Here is a 22,717-nt window from a genome sequence, read left to right on the forward strand (position 1 = left end):
AACCGCCCTGAGACCTGTGGGTATAGGGTGGTATATAAATTCCATAAATTTTATTATTATTATTATTATTATTATTATTATTATTATTATTATTATTATTATTATTATACTAATTTGAAATGCACCCCCCAAAGCACATAGCATGGTTCTCTAAGGGCTGTACCACTTCTGACAGGGGCTATGGACAGTAGTGGGTAGCATGATTGGGTAGCAGGGCTCACCTGTCTTCCTAATAGCTGAGTTGCTGCTGCTTACCAGGAAGAAGAGCATGAAGGATAAAGAAGTGGGATGGTGGGTGTGGTGCAAAAGCACCTGCGGAACCAATCCAGCACTCCTGCTGGTGTGTCTGGACTGGTGTGTCTGGATGCAGGTGGCGCTGCGGTATAAACCACTGAACCTCTTGGGCTTGCCCATCAGAAAGTTGGTGGTTCAAATCCCCATGACAGGGTGAGCTCCTGTTGTCCCAGTTCCTGTCAACCTAGCAGTTGGAAAGCACACCAGTGCAAGTAGATAAATAGGTACTGCTGCGGTGAGAAGGTAAACAGAGTTTCTGTGCACTCTGGCATTCATTACAGTGTCCCATTGCACCAGAAGTGGTTTAGTCCTGCTGGCCACATGACCCAGAAAGTGAACAAACGCTGGCTCCCTTGGCCTGAAAGCGAGATTAGCGCTGCAACCCCACAGTCGCCTTTGACTAGACTTAATCGTCCAGGGGTCCTTTACCATTACCTTACCTTTACTGATCCAACATCCCTAACACCTCCCCTCTCCCTTCTCGTTATAATACTATAAAGGTAAAGGTACCCCTGCCCGAACGGGCCAGTCTTGACAGACTCTGGGGTTTGTGCGCCCATCTCACTCAAGAGGCCGGGGGCCAGCGCTGTCCGGAGACACTTCCGGGTCACGTGGCCAGCGTGACAAAGCTGCATCTGGCGAGCCAGCGCAGCACACGGAACGCCGTTTACCTTCCCGCTGGTAAGCGGTACCTATTTATCTACTTGCACCCGGGGGTGCTTTCGAACTGCTAGGTTGGCAGGCGCTGGGACCGAGCAGCGGGAGCGCACCCCGCCGCGGGGATTCAAACCGCCGACCTTTCGATCGGCAAGCCCTAGGCGCTGAGGCTTTTACCCACAGCGCCACCCGCGTCCCCATTATAGTATTTATAATACTATAAGCACACACAAAAAATGTTATGTAAACTCCAGCTGTCCAACCCAGGTTCAATATCCTCAGACTACTTAAAGTGTGAGCCTAAGCTTGTTTACTGAGAAGCAAGCCCTTCTTATTTCATTGAGGCTTAATCTCTAGTAAGTGTGTTTAGCATCGCAGCCTGCATTTCACAGAAGCAGACCTGGTGACAGGCAGCCAACAATGATGTTTTTCCAAGTCAACATTTAAGTCTGACAGAGGACATGAAACCAAAGCCACAGCAGGATTTCAGGAGGCTTATCTGTTCTTCTACAGTATTATGATGATGGGGGCGGGGGAAATCAAGCCACTATTTTTATGTTATCATAGCCAGTTTGAAAGCAGGATTTGTTCTAGCCATTTTCTATGGCTTTGCTACCCACCAATTGGTCCATATTTGAAGCCTGTTTATTCTTTAAAATAAGCATCACAATATAAACATATTTCAAAAGGTTAGACAGCAGCTATCTCTTGAGTGATGGCTGACAAGTAGTCTCCTGTTTGACTGACACCTGCCCTTTCCAGATCTTGACTAGTGGGATTTGTCAACAGTGTGAAATGTACCTCTTCCTGTATTGTCCTCCGGTCTTGATCTGTAAACAAAAAACTGCTGTTCTTAAATGCTCTGCTTATTAGTCTGCAGCTAAAATTCTGATTTGGGCAATGGCTCCCTCAATGGTAGAAGCTAATAAATGCTGAAAATAAATCTTCTTATTTATCTCAATGCATCAATGCTGTCTTTGCAGTAAATTAAATTTAAAATGTTTCAACTCCTGCAGCTGCAACACAAGTTGCATCGATAATCACTGAAAAATAAAAGGAAAACTTTTTATGAACAGCTCTTTTGATAATGTTTAACAATGCACAATCAAGAGTTAATTTTGCACAATTCTAGAGAAAAAAATTGCATTTATGACTAATTTTACCCTGATTGTCAGGATTTATAACTCTCATAGCGAGAGATAAATGTTGTTAACACCTGAGAGTAAGTGTAAGGAATACATTAATGCATCAGTTGTTATTGCAGATGTGTGATCAAAGATGTTCATATACCACATCAATTACTTTACTGAAAGTAAGCCTAGCTCCAAATATAAAATGAGTCACTCCCAGCATTATAACTTCACTGGAATTAATTTGTGTAATTCCACATTCATAATCTAAAAAACACTGAGAACATAGACATGGTGCCCTTTGCAAAATATGGTGAGAACACAGGCATAGGTGTCTGACAGGAGGGAAGTCTCTCTTCTGATCATTGCAAGAGATCTTTTTAAAAGCAAGCTTCTTCCATCTGGAGGCTCGTTAAGTGCTGTAATTTGGAATCCTTTATGGTGAATTCTGAGTGGCAAGTTGCAATCTGACATTAGGTGCACTTTTGTCATTTCCCTTTTTTCCAGCTTCAAACTTAATTATTTTTCCCCCAATTAAATTGAATTCATACCTTTATAGTAATTTTCAGTTTTGTGTTTCAAAGAGGTTCTCAGTAAGAGCCAATTCAAAGTCTCTCTGTGGAGAAACTTTAAGGCTAGATTGACAGAAATCATACTGGGTTTGACCTAATGCAAAAAAAAGTATTGGATATCCAAAATCTGCTTGTGCAATATTTGTAAGGAAAATGTCCTAAAGTATACTTCTTATTATGCTTCCTAGACTCATTGCTGGTGCTATTATATGAAGCATGGGTACATGAATATATGCTTTTACATCAATGATGTAAAAACACAGTCATACTTCACTTTAATGTTTTTACAGCAAGAAGCATCAATCCCACCTTTTTTTTCTTTTCTGTTTTCCAGAGTACTTCTGTGAAAAAGCAGCGATTTAAGACATGCATTCTTAATTTAAATATACCCCCAATTAATAAGGTTGTGTTCCAGATTTGTCAAAATCTTTAACCAAATTGGGCTGATCTATGCCCTGTCTGGATTGGACTAAAGCAGCTATGAATCACCACAGAACAGGTTGAGTTCTCCCAAAACAATTCATATCAATCTGTAGTTCACAACAGTCTTACAGAAAGCCAGACAGACATTCTCCAAATTGTTGTCATTGCTAATTTCAACGCCATAAAGGAGAACTCCATGGCAAGGCAAGCAGGAGGAAGGGAGCTGGAGAAGGGCTAGAATGATCTCACAATAATTTGGGTTGGAGCAGCTGGACTTTAGCTGGATCTACACTGACCTGTTTAATGTTATTAGAATTATATTAGATAGATTGTTCCGCAACGTCACAGGCCATACTTGTAAAATAAAGTGTTACTTACCTTCACCAAAACAAGGTCTGCTGGTTGCTTTGCAGCGCCCTCTGTTGTCACATTTAATCATGCATAATGAATGTTAAAAGTAGGTTGTCATGTGTCCATATGGTTATCAAAACCGTTCCTTAAGCCTTAAAGTTAAACACTATTAGTTTGTTTAAGGAGGCTAGCCTAAAATGCTCTCACACTACCCAACACTCTCCAATCCTGTTACATGGTGGGGTGGGGAGGCAGTGGTGTGTGTGTGTGTGTGTGTGTGTGTGTGTGTGTGTGTGTGTATATATATATATATAATTTGCAGTACTCTTTTGCAAGTTCTGTCTCTCAGAAAGTGGTTGTTGGTATAAGTGGCATTTATTCAGCTTGCATTTGTTTTCTATTCTTTCCCAAATGAGTCTCAACTTTATTTCTTGTCTGTCTCTTAATACCCCCCCCCTCCATTTTAGCTCCAGTTTTAATGTAAGGTTGATTTGCCACTGTGTTCAATTTTCTCCTTCTGTTTTTATTAGTGCCTTGTGTTGTGAGTTTCTCTTGTGAGTACATTTACACAGTCAAGTACTGAACTATTATAGCAGCAGCCACAGGTCTGTGGTGTTGTTCTTCAGATGATGATCTCCAATTTCTAAGCAGCCACCAGCCGGCCAGCAATACAATAGCTCGTTGTGTGGTACACAATCTTATTCACTTCTCATTGGTAATGATTATTAATTTTACTATTAACATTATTATTTCCAACAGTTAACCACAGACAATACGAAGCAGCCAGTTTTTGCATGGCATACCTTACACAATTTTATTTTATTATTATGTGTGGGTTATATTATTATTATTATTATTATTATTATTATTATTATTATTATTATTAAGCTAGCCAGACAAAAACTTTGTTGGCATATTGCCCAGCTTTTTCATTTTATTACTATCATCCTCATCAATTACTAACCATAGCGAATATTATTATTAGCAACCTACCCTCTGTATGACAGGGTCTCATCTGTGACTCCAATGAATATTTAAATTTCTCTCATTGCTGACAATCTGCCCCTCAAAAGACTCCTTACCTGCATTATTCCCCTGCGCTTATCTTCATGTTGCTGCCTGCCGGATTCTGCCTAATTTAAAAAATACAACCTCAAATGTTTTCAAAAACTTGATAAAAGGTCAAATACAGGATAATGACAATTGACACAACTGACAACTCACAGTCTCAAGGTGGTTTTGTTTTGTTGTTTGTTTTGAAAAAGCAAATTTTAAAGGTCTCTATCATGAAAACCCCTAGAAGTACCTATCTAAAATTTGGCAGGGGGGAGGGGGGCTCCCATGTCTCAAAGGTTTATTTCCCCATGTGGGGGGAAGCAATAAATTTACAGATGTTTTTGGTTTAGCACTACAAGGCAGTGAGACTTCCAGAGATTTCTATTGTATGGATCACAGTTTGGATTCAGACATGGGTTTGCTTGGATGATGTTCAGATTGGGTCTGGCCCGAATCAGGTCCAATCTAGATTTACAAATCAGGGCCACAAACCAGAGTGGCTGGGGAAACTCAGCCAGATGGGCGGGGTATAAATAATAAATTATTATTATTATATCAGGAATTCCACACACAGCCCTTCTAACTAGTGCTGTGTCAAACAAAGTCTGCCCTCAAAAGTTTTCTTCCTCTGTAATAGCAGCTTCCACATTTTCCTGTTTTATTCTCATGGCACTTGAGAATGCCTTTAGAATTTCAGACAGTACAGGTTCTGAGCTTACTTTATTGTTGCTAGGCAGCTAGACATTTATTCGGCATACCTCAGCATCTCTGCCTACCTGCACTTCTGATCTGCTCTGATAAAATCCCTTGAACAGGCTGGTATCTCATGATGTCTTCTCCTGGGCTTTGATTGAATTGTGGGCACTCAGGGGAGATACAAAGTGCAGACCACTTGAGAGATGATTCGTAGAGTGAAAGAAGGAAAGATCAGTATTTTGAAGCATCTTGGAGCAACTTGACAATCCAATAAAAACCTACCGTATGTGAAACAATTGCATCCATAACTTGTTTTTTTTATTAAAAAAAACCAAATACATATATAAATACAATTTCAACTCTAATACAGATATTTACTGAGATAAAAAATCTCCAATTAGAAGACATGTTGAAAGAGGGACATCTACAACTGACACTGAAAATACAATAGAGACAGGGCCTGCCTCATATATAATGTGAGGGTAGGTATCACCACACTAAAGGCCCAATTCTGACATTGTGTGGAACCTCCTGATAAGATTTTGCAGAGCAGAGTGATCGATTGGGATGAAACTACTTTTTACTCAGCCACTTCAAAACTAAGCATGAGGAAAAACCCTGCATTTTCACCCATGAGAATCTTACCAGAATTTTATCTCTCCTTAAATAGTTTTCAAATGTATTTTCTTTTTTCTTTTATCAATGGATAACTGTAAAAACAATGACACTGGGGCAGTTTTTTTGGACAGAACTACTTCTACTTATGATCTGCATGCATTTTGAACATGGTTACCTATACCCAGCTGCTAAAGTGCAGTGCAGAAAATGATTTTTATCACAACCACTTTTGCAAATCTCATGGTAGATGCAGCACTTCCTTCAGGTCATAGAACTGAGGCAAGTTTTAAATATCATAGGAGAACATCCTTTTGTTTGGGAAGACTTTCAGAAGAGTTCTGACCTTATCCAAGTTTGGATAAAGTTGGGTCCTTGTGCTCTTCTGACTTTGTTCACATAGATAGTTTTCAGATTCCTCTTAGGTGAAGGGATTGAAAGATGCTGCTGTTTGAGCCAAGGTCTGAACTACACGTCCTGATGAAAAATTCACCACTAACCTCAATGAATCTTACATAAGCAAGGCTCAAAGGATCTTAGGTTTCTCTGCCATTGAATTGTTTGATTGTCATTACACTTAAAGCAAAATCAAACAGTGTTGGTTTTTTTAAGATGAGTGAAAGAGGGAGAGAAGGAAGCAAAATGCTTTAACTCACTTTGAACCCCAGTTGCCTGAATTCAGTGGCACTCTTGTTTAATGTTCCACAATGTCACCCTTTATTAGCAGGTGCTGTTGGGAAAGGAAGTGGCATACACCGTGACTGTGAAACTGTAAAATTAATTGCTTTCCATGGAATTCACATAGTTAACACCATAACACCCAAAATATCATATGCTGCTGAGTGTGTGGAAGGATTTAAGAGAGATAAAACCAAGAGCAAAGTGAACTGGAATATATTGAAACATCCTTTCTCCACAATCACTTGTACAGCAGTATATCTGGTATCTCCTTAGCCTTACCCAGCTACAGCAGAGGTGGGTAACCTCCAGGTCACAGGGCATCCCATCTGGCTCACTAGTCTCTCCCTGACCCTTGGTACCCCTTTTCCTTCTTGCTGAGCAACATGGGGGAAGAGAAGTTTAACGTTCCCCAGAATTTCCTCTGCCACTTTTGCAAAGAAAAAAAATGATTTTTCCCCCTATGTTATTTTCACACATATATGCATTTCTCTGCAAACTTTCCCCAAATATATTATTTTTTTGTATTCCTGTCTTGGCTGGAAAACTGCATTGTAAAATTCAGAGAAGTACAAATTTCAAAGGACAGCTGTTCACATTATATTTAAAGCTTCAGTGGTACCCTGGTTCTCAAACTTAATCCATTCCGGGAGTCCGTTTGACTCCCGAAACAGTTCGAAAACCAAGACACAGCTTCCAATTGGCTGCAGGAGTTTCCTGAACTCTAGCGGAAGCAACGTCAGACGTTTAGCTTCCGAAAAATGTTTGCAAACAGGAACACTTACTTCCAGGTTTGCGGCGTTCGGTAGCCGATTCGTTCGGCAACTAAGCCACTCTAGAATCAAAGTACCACTATATATCATACCACTTTAAGCGGCCATGGCTTCCCCTAAAGGAATCTGGGAACTGTCATTTTTAAAGACCCTAAGAGTCATTAGGGGACCCCTATTCCCCTCACAGAGCTACCATTCCCAGAGTGGTTTATCAATCACTCTTCCCAGGGAGGCTTCAGTTTGTGTATTATTATGGAATGCGCAACTTTTGTAGGGTTACCTTTGAATGGAAACTGAACTGAATTTCTTTGCCAACCCTATCACAAACTAAATAATGTGAATGTAATAGACCCTTTGACACATAGTTTGGAAGTTGTCTGAATTCTGCCAGATTTTCACATTGCTACAAAGTCACGAGTAAAAGTAGTGGCAAAGAAAATGTGAACTGAGTTGCAACGAGATATATGACTTTTTGCTTCGCCGTGTACTAAACATGGCATGCATTTGCTCAACCCAAATTTGGCTTGGTTGCATAAGCTTGCCCTGAGTCTGTCCTTAAGATCCATCCCTGTGGGAGGCTATATCACTGGGGAAAATTTGAAATATAGGAAATCTATTATGAGGTGAAGAGAGGTCTGGCATAAGGACCTGTCCTTAAAAAAGGGGTATCTGGGTCCATTATTTTTCAGCACATGAAGCTCATAAAGTCTATAAGGGAACAGTGAGGGAAGAGAGTACTGCATTGCTAGTTAAAAATATGTCAGAGAATATACTGCCTTCTTTTCTTTCCTTCTGCAAGCCAATTGTTCTCTGATACAATTCAGCAATTTTAAGTGTTCCATTAAGTTTATTAGCTACTTCTACCCAGAACTGCTGATCTGTATAGCGAGAGTATTCAATTTGTTCAACTATTGCTTCACCTGCTTTTCATCAAAGGCAGTGCTGACAAAGTTTTTGTTGCTTGCTAATTGTCCAGATATCATTCTTTTATTCTCCCCAGGAAAACACGATTTAAGTACAAGTCAGTAGCTTAGCCGCTGCTGATTATAACAATCATCCAATTCAGAACAGAGCAGGATGCTGTGTCAGACCCAGAATACAAGGGTTTTCTGTGTGAAGTGGAGGCTACACAAACAGTGCAAGAAAAGGGAAGCCCCCCCCATTAGGATAGAAAGTGAACTAAAAAGGAAGTTGTCACACTATGAGGATGTAACAAGAGCCCTGCTGCATCAGGCCAGTGTTCCATCTAGTCCAGCATCTTTTTCTCACAATGGCCAATCAGATCCCAGTTGGAAGCCCAAAAGCAGGACCTGAATACACCAGCATTCTCCTCAATTGTGATTTCCAGCAGTTGGTAATCAGAGACCTACAGCCTCCAATAGTAAAGCTAGAATATAGTCACCATGGCTGGTAGCCATTGATAGCCATATTTTCCCTAAAAGGTCAGCCGTGGCTAAATCTGTTGGCCTCCTAATTTCTTAAACACGAAAAGCTTAGGTTTAATCCACTTTAATTGAGCAAATTCGAGAATGCACTTAAACCCACTCCATGCAAAGTATAGAAAGCCTGCTGGCAAGTTCAGATAATCATCTGTAGTTGTTGCAAGCACCCATGTGACTCCACAATATCTTTGTGGCCAAGGCAGCTCCCAAATAAGTACCTGAAGAGTGAGAGGGGCAAAAGATATTCAGTTCTGAGGACCTTGGTTGGCTTCACCCCAGACTACTCCAGCCTCTGTGACTGTGGCTCTTCCATATGCATGTTTGGCAATCTGGTTGGGACAGTAAAAATAGAAGTGAGAGAACTGCGGTGTCCTTCAATTTATATTCCCTCTTTCTATGTTTATTTATGCCCCACTTCCCTGGAAGCCCAAGCATCCTACAGTAGGAAACTCTCAGACTATCTGCCATGCCTAATTTATTGTGTTTTTCATTACCATTTAATGTTTATGAATATAATTCCAGGTAGTGGGAGAAGAGGAGAGAAACAACGCAATCTACTTGCTTGCTGAACAAAAATCTTTACATATATGCATTATTCCTATCGAAATCAGTGTACTTAATAATAAACGAAACAGGATTTTTATTAGATAGCTTGTAGGCAACCTAAAAAGTTTCTGTTTTCTAAAAATTTAATTTTAAAATGTATGTCACTTTGAGAGTCAATATTGTAAAATGTCATATAAATTTGAAAAGTAATTGTTTAATTAAAGTGGAGGAAAAAAGTTGTAAATTAATGCAAACTTTCTCTTAAGTCTTCTTCAAGCCTCACAACATTACTTCCACTTCTTTTACAGTATGAGGTATTATATCTTTTACAATGAAGTTTACAGCTCATATAAGAATGGACTCGGGCAGAATTTTTTTCAAAGTACATTAAACACGCCATTGTCCATGGTGGGGCGGGAAGAGAGAGGTTCACACTTTGGCTAAAGCAAAGATATCACCCCTCCCCCTCCCACTCCATTTATGTGATTGAGAAAAAGAGCTATTGAAAAAGCCAAATATAGGAGGCAATATATTTCTTTGACTGTCACATTTTTAGCTAGAGCTGTTGAAGGTTTTCATCATAAATCTCAAATCCATTAAGTATTTCTTATATATTGCATAGGATACTTACTTTTATTCAGGCTTTCTAATTCCACCCACTGGAAAGACTAAATTGAAATCTGTCATCTAAACTCTGAAGTTATCTTAACTTTTTGTTTAGGATTATTCAAAGTAAATATAGTGCTTATGAAAGTTACTCGGGTGACTTCCGTGAAGACGGATGCATCTTTTAACTATATCAACAAGGATTTTTTATTTTTAAAAAAGGCAGCTTGGCCATCAGGATATATTACATGCCTAAATAAATCGCTGGCACTATTGGAACTTCCATGCATTAAATCTTATTGAGGGCTTTGTTAGAACACTGATTCACCACACTGGGTAGTGGGGGAAGATGGAAATGGTGACAACTAGGAAAAGCTAATTTAAGATAAGGGAATCACTCTTTTCAAAGAACACAAGTTCCTTTAGAGTCCCCTCGTGCCCATCGAGGCAGGCCTGAGGCTCAATTTATATGACAAATTTTCGGTACAAAATTTCATTTTCAATTAATTATATGTGATAAATAATCAGACTGTCATATATACATAAAATGAAGAGTCATTACAAAGATGATAATGATGACAACATTATTTATGTATCGCCTTATACCATACAGTCTGAAGGCAATTTCCATGGGACAAGGGGAGAGAGAGAGAGAGAGAGAGAGAGAGAGAGAGAGAGAGAGAGATGCAATTACATAAAATCACAGGCTAAAAGTGATCATACACAAATTAAACCAATTAAAACCTTCAAGCCCCCCACAGAAACATGAGTACAATGACCATTAAAAACAGCCATTAGAAAACCACAGAGAATGTAAATTAGCAACCAGGCCGGTGGAAAGATATCAGTGTCAGTACCAGGTGCATGTCCCTGAGAAGAGCATCCCACAAATAGGGGGCCGCTACTAAAAAGGCTCTCTCTTTTGTGGTAGACTTTCATATGTTGCCAGAGGGGCACTAAGAGAAGGAGAACTCAGAGGATGATGAAAGGGTCTGTATCATTGGGGCTCAAGCCATGTAAGGCTTTATAAGTCAAAAACAGTACTTTGAATGGGCCCAAAAATGTATTGGAAGCCAGTGCAGCTGGGACAGAATTAATGTTATATGACTGGACCTCCTGGTCCCACTTATCAATTTGGCTGCATAATTCTGCACCAGCTGCAGCTTGTGAGCCGTCTTCAAAGACAGCCCTATATGTGGTCTAGCCATGAGCAATTAGCATTTTTATTATGCTAGGGGAAAGCAATTTGCCTTTGTAGTAAGCCTGAACTGAGATCACATCTCATTGGTAGCCTGGAAATTTTGGCATTGCAAGAGTTAACTAATCATTTCATCCCAAGCCACCTGCTCTGTGGAAATCCTCATATTCCCTTTTCTGCTCAAGCTATATTTGCAAACACATAATACCTGGTGCTTTCTGGGCTCTGGCCATTCAGCAGAACAGGTCTTCAAACTCATTTTCCAAGAAGTGATAAGGTCATTGTACTAAGCATATTGGTTTGCTCAGCCTGGTGCCACTCCACACAGCATATTAAGCTTCTGTTGCGAGATTGTTTCTGAAGGAAGCTGGGAACTTAATCAAGTGTGTAGCAAAATGCTCATTTTGGAGCTGAGCAAAAGAGTCATCCTACATTGCATTGCCACCTGCATACTCACCACACACACACACACACACACACACACACACACACACACACACTCTTTCTTAAAAGTGCACACATTTGCCTTAAGAAGTAAGCTCAGCTGAGAGTTTTTGAGGAAGAAAGACTAGAGTGGGGTGGTCATTTTTCTTGTTTCTATGCTACACATTTCAAATAAAGAATACAGCATTCTGAAAAGTCATGGGGAACCTTTGCACAACCACCTGAAGCTCTCAACTGCAGCAGATGGAGTAGATGTTGTTATGGGTTTGCAGGGGGCAAGGACCCCCTAAAATTCCTGGGAGCCATGTAGCCCCATATTTTCTGAAATTAGTAAATATGGGGTTTGATCAGTGGATTTAGCAAAGCCTAAAAAAATTAGTGAAGCCAGCTTCCTCAGGAAATTGACTGAGAGAGGTGCCATCAAAGCACAAAACAGGTGATGGCAGAGTCATTCCCCTGAGACAAGGTGAGCCATCAGGAACCATCAGTGTCAGATAAGAAGTGGTGCGGAGTCCATACACACCCCAGCTGTGTGTTAGCAAAAGACAATAGCAGAATTGGGAGGGGGAGGTTGCCAGGGTTACAAGGAGAGTGATGTCACCACAAGGAAAAAAAGTGTCATTTTTGCATGAGGCTTGGCCTGCCTTTTAGCAAGGGTTTGGGCAAGAGAATAAGGGGGGCAGATGCCACACAGGCTGAAGGGTGGGCAAGTTGTGTGGAGGAGACACAGAGATAGGGTTGCCATATTTAGGCCATCATAAAACACCCATATATAAAAATTTAAAGTATATACAAATAAACAGCCATTTAAAAATACGTAATAACAAGGATTTTCATTGGCGTTTCTTCCCGCTAAATAGTGCCATTCACCAGTCTGAGAGAGATACTATTGATAAAAACTCAACCACCATTGCAGTTACTTCCAGGTTAATGTCAGACAGATAGAATCTGATATTTTCGTTGTGTCATGATGTTAAACTACCCCCAAAAGGGGACAGCACACATTTGTGTAGCTAGTTGTACAATGGGCATTAGAAAAGAATGTGTTCTAATGTGTCCAACACATCCAAAAAACATCTGCAATGTCTATCATTTCTGGGGATGTTTAAATATCTGCCCTTGGCAAAAGCTGAGGGTGGAAATGTTCAGTCGGGCTAACATAAAAGCCCTGCGTTGGACTGGAATTATTAATTTTGAAATATAAGCAATCATATTATCTGTTGTATTTAAACCATAAAACTGGGGGGAGCAATTTTTATTTACAGCTGACTTAATATTTTGTTTTTCAATGTCCCTTAATCTGATTTGGACCCGGGTGGCGCTGTGGGTAAAACCTCAGTGCCTAGGACTTGCCGATCGCATGGTCGGCAGTTCGAATCCCCGCAGTGGGGTGAGCTCCCGTCTTTCGGTCCCAGCGCCTGCCCACCTAGCAGTTCGAAAGCACCCCTAAGTGCAAATAGATAAATAGGTATCGCTTTATAACGGAAGGTAAATGGCGTTTCCGTGTGCTGCGCTGGTGCCGGCTCACCAGAGCAGCTTTGTCACACTGGCCACGTGACCTGGAAGTGTCTCCGGACAGCGCTGGCTCCCGGCCTCTTAAGTGAGATGGGCGCATGTCAGGGGATGATTAGCTGCTTGTGCTTAAAATAGTGCCCCTTCAGAGTTTGTGCGGCCCCACAAACCTCTGTGTGTGACAGAGCTCCTCAGACATGTCTGCTCTAGTCACTAGTAGAGTCTGACAGTGGCTGCCTGCGGAAGCGCTTCCAGCAAAGAAGTTCCTTAACGGAAACGCGTCTCCTGGACTCACGACGTGGCAGCTTCCGGCGAAGCATGGGTCTCCCTGCAGTTGCTTCTGACACCTCCCCGCTATTTTCGCTGGAAGTGTCTCTCACCCCTTTCTCTCCCCTGCTGTTTCCTGCCTGGGCTGCTGCGTCTCTCTCAGCATTACTGAGATCCTCCTCCAGAGACCCCTCGCTCCCCCTCCTTGTCCCTGCTTTAGCTGCTGACTCTCTCCCAGTCTTTGGGAGCCCTACCACCTCCCTTTCCTCTGATGTCAGTTCCCTGACATCCACCTCCCCTCCAGGGCCCCCTTCTCCCCCGCCCCTACTCTCTCCTCTGGGCGGTGAGGAGCTGAAACCCCGAAAAGAATCCTCTTCATCTTCAGACGTCTCGAACATTTCCCTCCATCGGTCTTCGTTCCGACTCGCTGAATCCTCCTCCACCTCGGAATCAGAGAACCCCTCCAACTCTTCTTCTTCGTCGGTGGTGGCGAAGTATTCCCTCCGGAACCTCGCCACTGGCTGGGGTTTACGAGGGAATCTCTGATGAAAAGTTTCAATCAAAACCTCGTCATCTACATCCTCTGCCCTGACCCAGGTGTTTTCCGACTCCGGCTCCCCTTCCCACATTACCAAATACTCTACTTGCTCTCCCTTCCACCTGGAATCGAGAATTTCCGCTACATGGTAGCTGTGTTCTTTTTCCTCCATAGCTGGTCCCCTATTGACCCTCCCCTCTCTGTCCCCTATATACGGTGACAGCAACGACCTGTGGAACACTGGGTGCAACTTCATGTGGTTCGGTAACCGGAGTCTGAAAGCCACTGGGTTGACCTGTTGCGTGACTTCAAATGGGCCCAGTCTTTTGGGTCTTAACTTCTTACAACCTCCTTTAAATGGTAACCCTTGGGTGGACAGCCACACCTGGTCCCCCACCCTAATGCTTTCCCCTTCCCTTCTGGTTTTGTCTGCCTGCCTCTTATATTCCTCCTTCGCCCTGTTTAAATTAAGTTGGAGCTGGCGATGGATCGCTTCCATTTCTTCAACGAACTGTTCTGCGGCTGGAACGCTCCAGTTCTCCCCTTCCCCCCCTGGGAAGGCTCGGGGATGACACCCGTGATTAGCCAAAAAGGGGCTCATCCCCGTGGACACGTTCTCTGCATTGTTGTAGGCAAATTCTGCCAACGCCAGTTTCTCCACCCAATCATTCTCTCTGTCATTCACATAACACCTCAAATATTGCTGGAGGACACCATTAGCTCTTTCCGCCTGCCCGTTGGTTTCTGGATGACGGGCAGTAGAGAAATTCACCTCTACATGCAATAAGCTCATGAGCTTCCTCCAGAACCTGGAAGTAAATTGTTTCCCTCGGTCAGAAACCACCCTCAAGGGGGCGCCATGCAGCCTAAACACATTTTCCACAAACAATTTAGCGGTTTCTTCCGCTGTGACCGCATGTGAGCAGGCTATAAAGTGGGCCATCTTGGTTAACAGGTCTACCACAACCATGATGGCTGTTTTCCCTTTGGACCTGGGCAGATCAGTCATGAAATCTATTGCCACTGCCTCCCATGGCCTTTCCGGCGTGGGTAGTGGTTCTAATAAACCTGCCGGTGCCCGCCTCTCCCCCTTGGCTCGTTGGCATCGGTCACACCCTCTCACATATTCCCGCACATCTTCCCTGACCTTGGGCCACCAGAATTCCCTGGTAACCAGCCACATGGTTTTGTGTTGCCCAAAATGCCCTGCTGTGGGGCTATCGTGCAGTTGCTTGAGTACCTTTTCCCTCAATTCCCCTTCAGGTATGTATAACGCTCCCTTGTAGTACAACGCCCCATCTCTCTCCTCAAAACCCCCGGGTTTGTCTCCCTCCCTCCTGAGACCCCTGAGTTTGTCCTGGGCGTATTCATCCTGCACCGTTCCCTCTACCAGTTCCCTTTGCCCCACCAATGCCGCCCCACACACCCAGCGGTCCTCGGGAATGACATGGGTCTCTTCGGGTGCACCCTCTCCCTCCAAATATTCAGGTTTGCGTGAGAGAGCGTCCGCCCTAACGTTCTCTGGGCCTGGTACGTAACAAATCTCAAAGTTAAATTTGGAGAACTCCTGGGCCCATCTCAACTGCCGTTGGTTGAGCACTCGCGCAGTTCTCCAATACTCTAGATTCTTATGGTCCGTGCACACTTGCACCTTCTGTTGTGCACCAATTAGCAGGTGCCTCCATCTCCGGAAGGCCTCATGAATCGCAAGAAGTTCCCGGTCGTACACCGTGTAGTTCCTCTCAGATTTGTTCAGCTTTCGCGAAAAGAAGGCACACGGTCGCCACTCTGACCCCTCCTTCCCCGGCTGCAGAAGAAGCACCGCCCCTATGGCTCTGTCAGAAGCGTCTGTTTCGACCCTCAGCTTTTTTTGTAAATCCACATGTAGAAGTTGTTCATCCGAGGCGAAGGCCCTTTTCAGTTCCTCAAACGCTCGCTCCGCCTCCCCCGTCCAAACAAACTTCTTTTTACTGCTGAGACAGTCCGTGATGGGCGCCGTCAGGTGGGCGAAGTTTCGGATGAACTTACGATAAAAGTTTCCAAACCCTAGGAACCTCTGCACATCCTTCTTGGTCTTGGGTGTTTTCCATTCCAGCACCGCTTGAACCTTGCCGGGGTCCATGGCCAACCCCTTGTCTGACAAGCGGTACCCCAGGAATTCCACCTCCTTGGTATGAAACTGACACTTCTCCAGTTTCACCCACAGTCTGTTGGCTTGCAGCCTGCTCAACACTTCTCTGACGTCTCTCACATGTTGCTCCTCATTCTCCGAATACACCAACACGTCATCTAAGAAGGCCACGCAATTCTTGTAGAGCAAAGGCCCCAGTACGTGGTTCATGAAGGCTTGAAAACACGCGGAGCCTGTTTGTAATCCAAAAGGCATAACGAGGTATTCAAATGCCCCCAAAGGGGTGAACATGGTGGTCTTCCATTCATCCCCTTTCCTTATACGTATCAGGTTGTACGCCCCCCTTAGGTCCAGCTTTGTAAAAATCTTTCCTTTTCGCACCCGGGTCAAAATATCATCAATCCTGGGCATAGGAAAAGCCGCCGGCTCTGTCACTGCATTTAGGCGCCGAAAGTCACATACCAGCCTCGGCTTGTCCGTGTTTTTTTTATCCACAAAAAACACTGGGCTACCCCCCGCTGCCTTGGACTCTCTGATGAAGCCTCTCTTCAGGTTCTTGTCAATGAACGCTCGCAACTCCTGCATTTCCCTGTCTGACATGGCATACAACTTGCCTACAGGAAGCTGTGCTCCAGGGAGTAAATTGATCTGGCAATCAAAGGGCCTATGCGGGGGTAGTTGGTCAGCTTCCTTCTCGCTGAACACGTCGCTGAGATCAGCATACTGTGGTGGCACCTTCCCCTTCTCCATTACTTCAGTCCCTGCTAGGGTGGCTTGGGCCCCTGCTGACCCCTTTTCCCCCCTGCAGTGTTCTAAGCAATGTGCTGAACCGAAGGAAACCACTCTTTGATGCCAGCCCACCAGCGGATCATGTAAGGCTAGCCAGCTCATTCCCAAAATAATGGGAGCGCCTCCCAAGGTGGACACATTAAACGCTATCAGTTCTGTGTGCCTTGCCACCCTCATTATCATTGGGACGGTCTGCAAGCTGACTCCTCCTCCCAACAGTTCCCTGCCATCGATCGTGGTCACCTGCAGGGGGTTGCTTAAAGGGATAGTCTGTATCTGATGTTCAGCAGCAAACTCCTTGCTCATAAAATTGCAGGAGCTGCCTGAGTCCAACAGCGCCTTTATTTTTAGGGGGTGTCCATTTTGCAGCTCTAGCGACACTTCAATCACTAGAGCAGGTCGAGGAGCTTCTGGCACGGGCACTTTCACTGCTCTTTGGCCTGGCTGCAGTGCCCTGACTTTGGCAACCAGGCGTTGGCTTTTACCTGCTCCGTTTCTCCCTGCTCTTCCCCCTCAACTGCTCCCACCATCCCTTGCCATTCCTTCCTCTGGGGGCAGACTCTGGCAAAGTGGCCTGGCTGTTGGCAGAGATAGCATTTCCGGGCTCCCTTTCCCTCCTTCTTCGCCCCCTCACTGGGCTTTGAAACTGCGCGCGCGCGGGCTGTTCCGATTTCCATCGGCTCTGCCGGCGGGAAAGCTGGCTCAGGAATGTCTGGAATGCGTAACTCCTTCCAACGTTCCCCTCTCCCTTCCCGCCTCTCCAAGGCTCTTGCCTCCTGGCGCGCTCCAATGGTCAGCGCAGATTTGGTCAGCTGATCCATAGACACCGCCCTGGGGCTCCTGGCCAGCTCGTCCTTCACAGCTGAAGAAAGACCTTCTTCAAATAGCATCTGAATTGGTGCTGCCGATAAATCCCACCCCAATCTGTGAATCAGCATGGTAAATTCAGTCCAGTACTCACGGACAGATCTGCTTCCCTGCTTGCAAGCCATTAGCTGTCTGCGCACCACCCCTTCCTCAATATCGCTGGAAAACATGATATCCATTGCACGAAAGAATTTCATAGTGTCCTTTAGGATATCGTTGTGCGTTGCCATCAGGGGTCGAACCCAGTCCCGCGCCCCCTTCTCAAGATGCCCAATTACGAAAGCAACTCGCGATTCCTCATCAGGGAACTCCTCAAACTGCACATTCAGGGCATATTGCATCTCAGTCCTAAAGGCATGGTAATCCTTGGGGTCCCCCCCCAAACTTCTGCACCAATCCTGGTACCTTTCTGGGGAACTGAGTGGTTCTCCCCTTTTTGTCAGCATCCTGAGCCCTTCTCTCCTCGAGCCTCGCCGTCTGCAGCGCAAGTTGGACCTCCAACGCTCGGTATCTTTCTTCCAAGCTTGGACCAGCTCCACCCCCTGCTCCTCCGGCTCCGTCTCCGGCTGGGTCGCTCATGATGCTTTCTCCTGCACAGGCAGCGTCCAGAGACTGTCAGACTGCTGTCAGGGGATGATTAGCTGCTTGTGCTTAAAATAGTGCCCCTTCAGAGTTTGTGCGGCCCCACAAACCTCTGTGTGTGACAGAGCTCCTCAGACATGTCTGCTCTAGTCACTAGTAGAGTCTGACAGTGGCTGCCTGCGGAAGCGCTTCCAGCAAAGAAGTTCCTTAACGGAAACGCGTCTCCTGGACTCACGACGTGGCAGCTTCCGGCGAAGCATGGGTCTCCCTGCAGTTGCTTCTGACACCTCCCCGCTATTTTCGCTGGAAGTGTCTCTCACCCCTTTCTCTCCCCTGCTGTTTCCTGCCTGGGCTGCTGCGTCTCTCTCAGCATTACTGAGATCCTCCTCCAGAGACCCCTCGCTCCCCCTCCTTGTCCCTGCTTTAGCTGCTGACTCTCTCCCAGTCTTTGGGAGCCCTACCACCTCCCTTTCCTCTGATGTCAGTTCCCTGACAGCGCACAACCCTAGAGTCGGACACGACTGGCCCGTACAGGCAGGGGTACCTTTACCTTAATCTGATTTGAATATTATGATAAATATATTGCTCATTTGAATTATACAAGGGTTCCAAGTCAATACCAATAGATTTGGTTTTGCTATGTAAGAGTTGGAACCATCTGGATTTGTAAGACTTCTTAAGTAAGTCAGAAAGCAGACTCGAAGGTCAGCAACAGAAATGACAATGCAATCAGTATTTTATAGTGCTAGCCCACACCCAGTATTCCATCATGTATATTCCTAGTTCTGCACACATCGTCTCAAACTTGATTGAACTTGGGAACCCCAGGATACGTCTCAAGAAACTTGAGCCTTTTTTTCGCAAGGTGGTTGAGCTTTTTTTTAGTTTTGCCCAAAGTTGTTGAACTTTCTTTTGCAAAATCTCAAAAAATGGAGTTTTTGAACTATTTTTAATGAAATCCACTAAAATCTACACTTCTGACATTGGCTGCCATATGTCCATATTTTCCTGGACATTTCAGCAATTTCCGCCCAGACGCTGTTTACAAGGGCTGAATACTATGTCTGGGAAATTCTGTATGTATGGCAACCCTGCACAGAGATGGCATTTGGGCTGCTTTTGAATCTGTGGGGAGCAAGTCCTTTGTGAGATGCGATCCTCGGAGCCCTCTCTCCATCCAGACTCAGGTGTAGACCAAACATGCACTTTAATCCCTTAGTTTTCTGGAAGTGGCTTTTTGGTCATATAAAAGCTCAAATATAATGCAGAAACTGGGGAATCATTAGGGCTGTCATACGTCCTAATTTTCTAGGCCACTACTGGGATTTCAAAGGCAGAACTGACGTCCAGGGGGAATTTCTGAAAGGTGGGCTGGATCTTAGGCAAGTCAATCAAAAAATTGTGGGGTTGTTTATTTTTTTGGTTGTTGTTTTCTGTTTCCTCTCAACAATTTTGGGATGTTCCTTTAAAAAAAGCTCACCGAAAGCTCGGAGTGTCCTGGTGTTTGCTTTTTGAAATATGGCAACCGTAGAATCACTGGGGGAACAGAATACATTGCTGTGCAAATGCAGCCCATCTGTGAGTTCCATAGGAAACTCTGCCTCTCTTCCCCAGTAATAACTGGAAAACATTGTAGTTGGCATCAAGATTGTTCAGATATTCTTACACATGTATAGTGAACATATGTAAGGGACAGCACAATCCCTCACCCTGCCATTCTTATGTCTTCGATCTGTCTACCTACATGCATACAGACTGTATGTGCACAGGGTCTTAGACACTGTTAGGGACCCCAAAAACAAAACAGTTTGACTGCATATGTAAATCTGTGTGCCTATAGTTTATAGGCACAAAAAAAGCAGGAAGGAGGGTTGTTGTTGTTGTTTAGTCGTTTAGTCGTGTCCGACTCTTCGTGACCCCATGGGCCAGAGCATGCCAGCCACTTCTGTCTTCCACTGCCTCCCGCAGGTTGGTCAGACTCATGCTGGTAGCTTTGAGAACACTGTCCAACCATCTCATCCTCTGTCATCCCCTTCTCCTTGTGCCCTCAGTCTTTCCCAGCATCAGGGTCTTTTCCAGGGAGTCTTCTCTTCTCATGAGGTGGCCAAAGTATTGGAGTCTCAGCTTCACAATCCTCCTTCCAATGAGCACTCAGGGCTGATTTCATTAAGAATGGATACGTTTGATCTTTTTGCAGTCCATGGGACTCTCAAGAGTCTCCTCCAGCACCATAATTCAAAAGAATCAATTCTTCGGTGATCAGCCTTCTTTAGGAGGAAGGAGGGTAGCTCAGTGGTAAAGCATCTGCTTTGCATGTCAAAGTGCCCCAGGTTCAAATTCTGGCATATCTAGATAGGGCTGGGAATGTTTCTTGTGGGAATCTATGGATGGCAGCTACTAGATAGACTAGGTGGCTTTCTGAGTTCCTGTGCTCCTCATGCCATTGGGATGCAACCATGACCCCTGTTTCCAGACACATGGCCACTGTACACACATAGGATAATCAGAGTGGTGCAATGACAATATGGCATTGAGAATGTCCCTGCCCCGCTCTCATTTGCCAAGGGTGGAGGAAACTGACTACAACAGCATCACTTTACAAAGCAAGAAATTGGGGGTTCTTCTGCTATTCACAGCAGCTAGGCATTCTCTGTGTCATTTTACTTTGCTCTCATTGGCTTCATGCCGTGTGTTTTCAGCACTCATGGGAAGGTGGAAATTTTGGCTGTGAAACATATAATCTGATTATCATTCATTCATCTTATTTCATTTCTTCCCTGTATTCTCTTGATGTGTCTTCAGTAAGAGAACCCCACAAGCGTGATGCAGGCAGCTCTGAGATGATAACCCAGGAGGATTTTAAGGCATTCCATTTTATCCACAATCATTCTACCCCCCCCCCCATTTTTTCCTTGTTTAAGCACTCCACATTATTATTCAGCTGCCTCTGTAGCACTAAATTGAGAGGCAATTTTGAAAGGAAAACCAAAAGAAATCAAACAGAAAAAGTAGAAAGGGAGCATGAATCAATTTTATCTAGTACTGAGCAAGAGAGAAAGATTGGGGAGTGGGGGAGTCCATGATTTTTTCAACCATTTTCTATCAATAAATGAGAAAAGAAAGTGAAGCTGAAAATTATCAAAGGGAGAAGAAGAAATCCCCATGGGTTTTGTTGCAGAGATTTTGTTGCTTACGTTCAAGATGACCAAAAGGTGCTTATGGGTGTCCTTTCTTTCATTCTGCCTCCTACCTGGTTGCCCGCATTTGTGAAAGCGTCATGATATCTGCAGGTGGGCTCTCCTATAAGCACCAGAGAGTGGGCAACCTGGGGCCCAAGATGGCTCCCCTGATGGAAAACCATCACAATCTGAAAGCAAGCTCAACCCTGCATGCACTAAAATTCTGAAGAACATTGAAAGGTCCTTGAAAATGAATGAAAGAAGAAGAAGAAGCCTCTTTGTAGAAGACATAATTTGAGAATAATACTAGTCCCTGCTAAAAGCTGACCACCACTGTAGAGGCTAGCTTAGTTACCAAAGGCCTCAGTGAATAAAAAACTCATAGCCTGCTGCCTCAGAACTGATAATGATGGTGCCTGGTGTGTTTCTCTGCAGAGAGCATTTCAGACAGGGGCCCACCACTGAAAAGGCCCTTTCTCATATGGATATAGTGAAGAGTACCCTGCAATTAATTTTAGACAAATAAATGCAGAACAGTGGTACCTCAGGTTAAGTACTTAATTTGTTCCAGAGGTCCATTCTTAACCTGAAACTGTTCTTAACCTGAAGCACCACTTTAGCTAATGGGGCCTCCTGCTGCTGCCGCGCCGCCGGAGCACGATTTCTGTTCTCATCCTGAAGCAAAGTTCTTAACCCGAGGTACTATTTCTGGGTTAGCGGAGTCTGTAACCTGAAGCGTATGTAACCTGAAGTGTATGTAACCGAGGTACCACTGTATGTGTATAAATTGCTATTGTGTATTCAATTTGTAGCTTACATGTCTACTTGGCAGGCACAATTGTTAGGTTATTTATGGGCATGTATCAGGCCAAAATTAGTATTGAGCCAAATATTATTGCCAAAGATAAGATCAAATAACAGTATATATATATACACAAGTCTGTTGGATTATTCCAATTACTTAAAGGACAACATTATTAATTTAAACCTTCTGCTTATACATCCTGTTTATTTTATACAGCTGCCAGGTCTCATAACCGTTCTACCATATACAAAGTCTTACGGTTCTTAACATTTTATTTCTTCCAGACCCCAAGAATATAGGTCACTATTGTACTATGAAGCCATCATTAGTTTCACATAAAACAAATATGCCCATTTTCCTTTCCATATTAGGGTGATAATACAACCCCACACAACATCATCTCAGAGCATTAGGCTGAACAAAATTTGAAGATGTGAAAGTGTGCAAATAGCATTTAAATATCAAATACAAAATTAAAATCTGTGTAAAACCATTTTGTCTGCCTTGAACAATGCTGCTCATTATTCATGTATTTTAAAAATACTCTCTGTAATCTTACACATACT

At 43.9% G+C, this 22,717-nt stretch overlaps 1 long non-coding RNA gene across 1 annotated transcript; it reads right to left on the reverse strand.

Moving 5' to 3' along the window:
- Positions 1–1,580: 1,580 nt before the first annotated feature.
- LOC309514735 lies at positions 1,581–8,991 on the reverse strand. Its single transcript, XR_014212152.1, has 3 exons — positions 8,906–8,991; positions 4,421–5,457; positions 1,581–1,994 (listed from the first exon to the last, which is right to left on the reverse strand). It is a non-coding gene; the product is annotated as an uncharacterized lncRNA (long non-coding RNA).
- Between the last annotated feature and the right edge of the window lie 13,726 nt (positions 8,992–22,717).

This window comes from Podarcis vaucheri (genome assembly GCF_965113315.1).
Source record: "Podarcis vaucheri genome assembly, chromosome: 11".
Classification (NCBI taxonomy): domain Eukaryota; kingdom Metazoa; phylum Chordata; class Lepidosauria; order Squamata; family Lacertidae; genus Podarcis; species Podarcis vaucheri.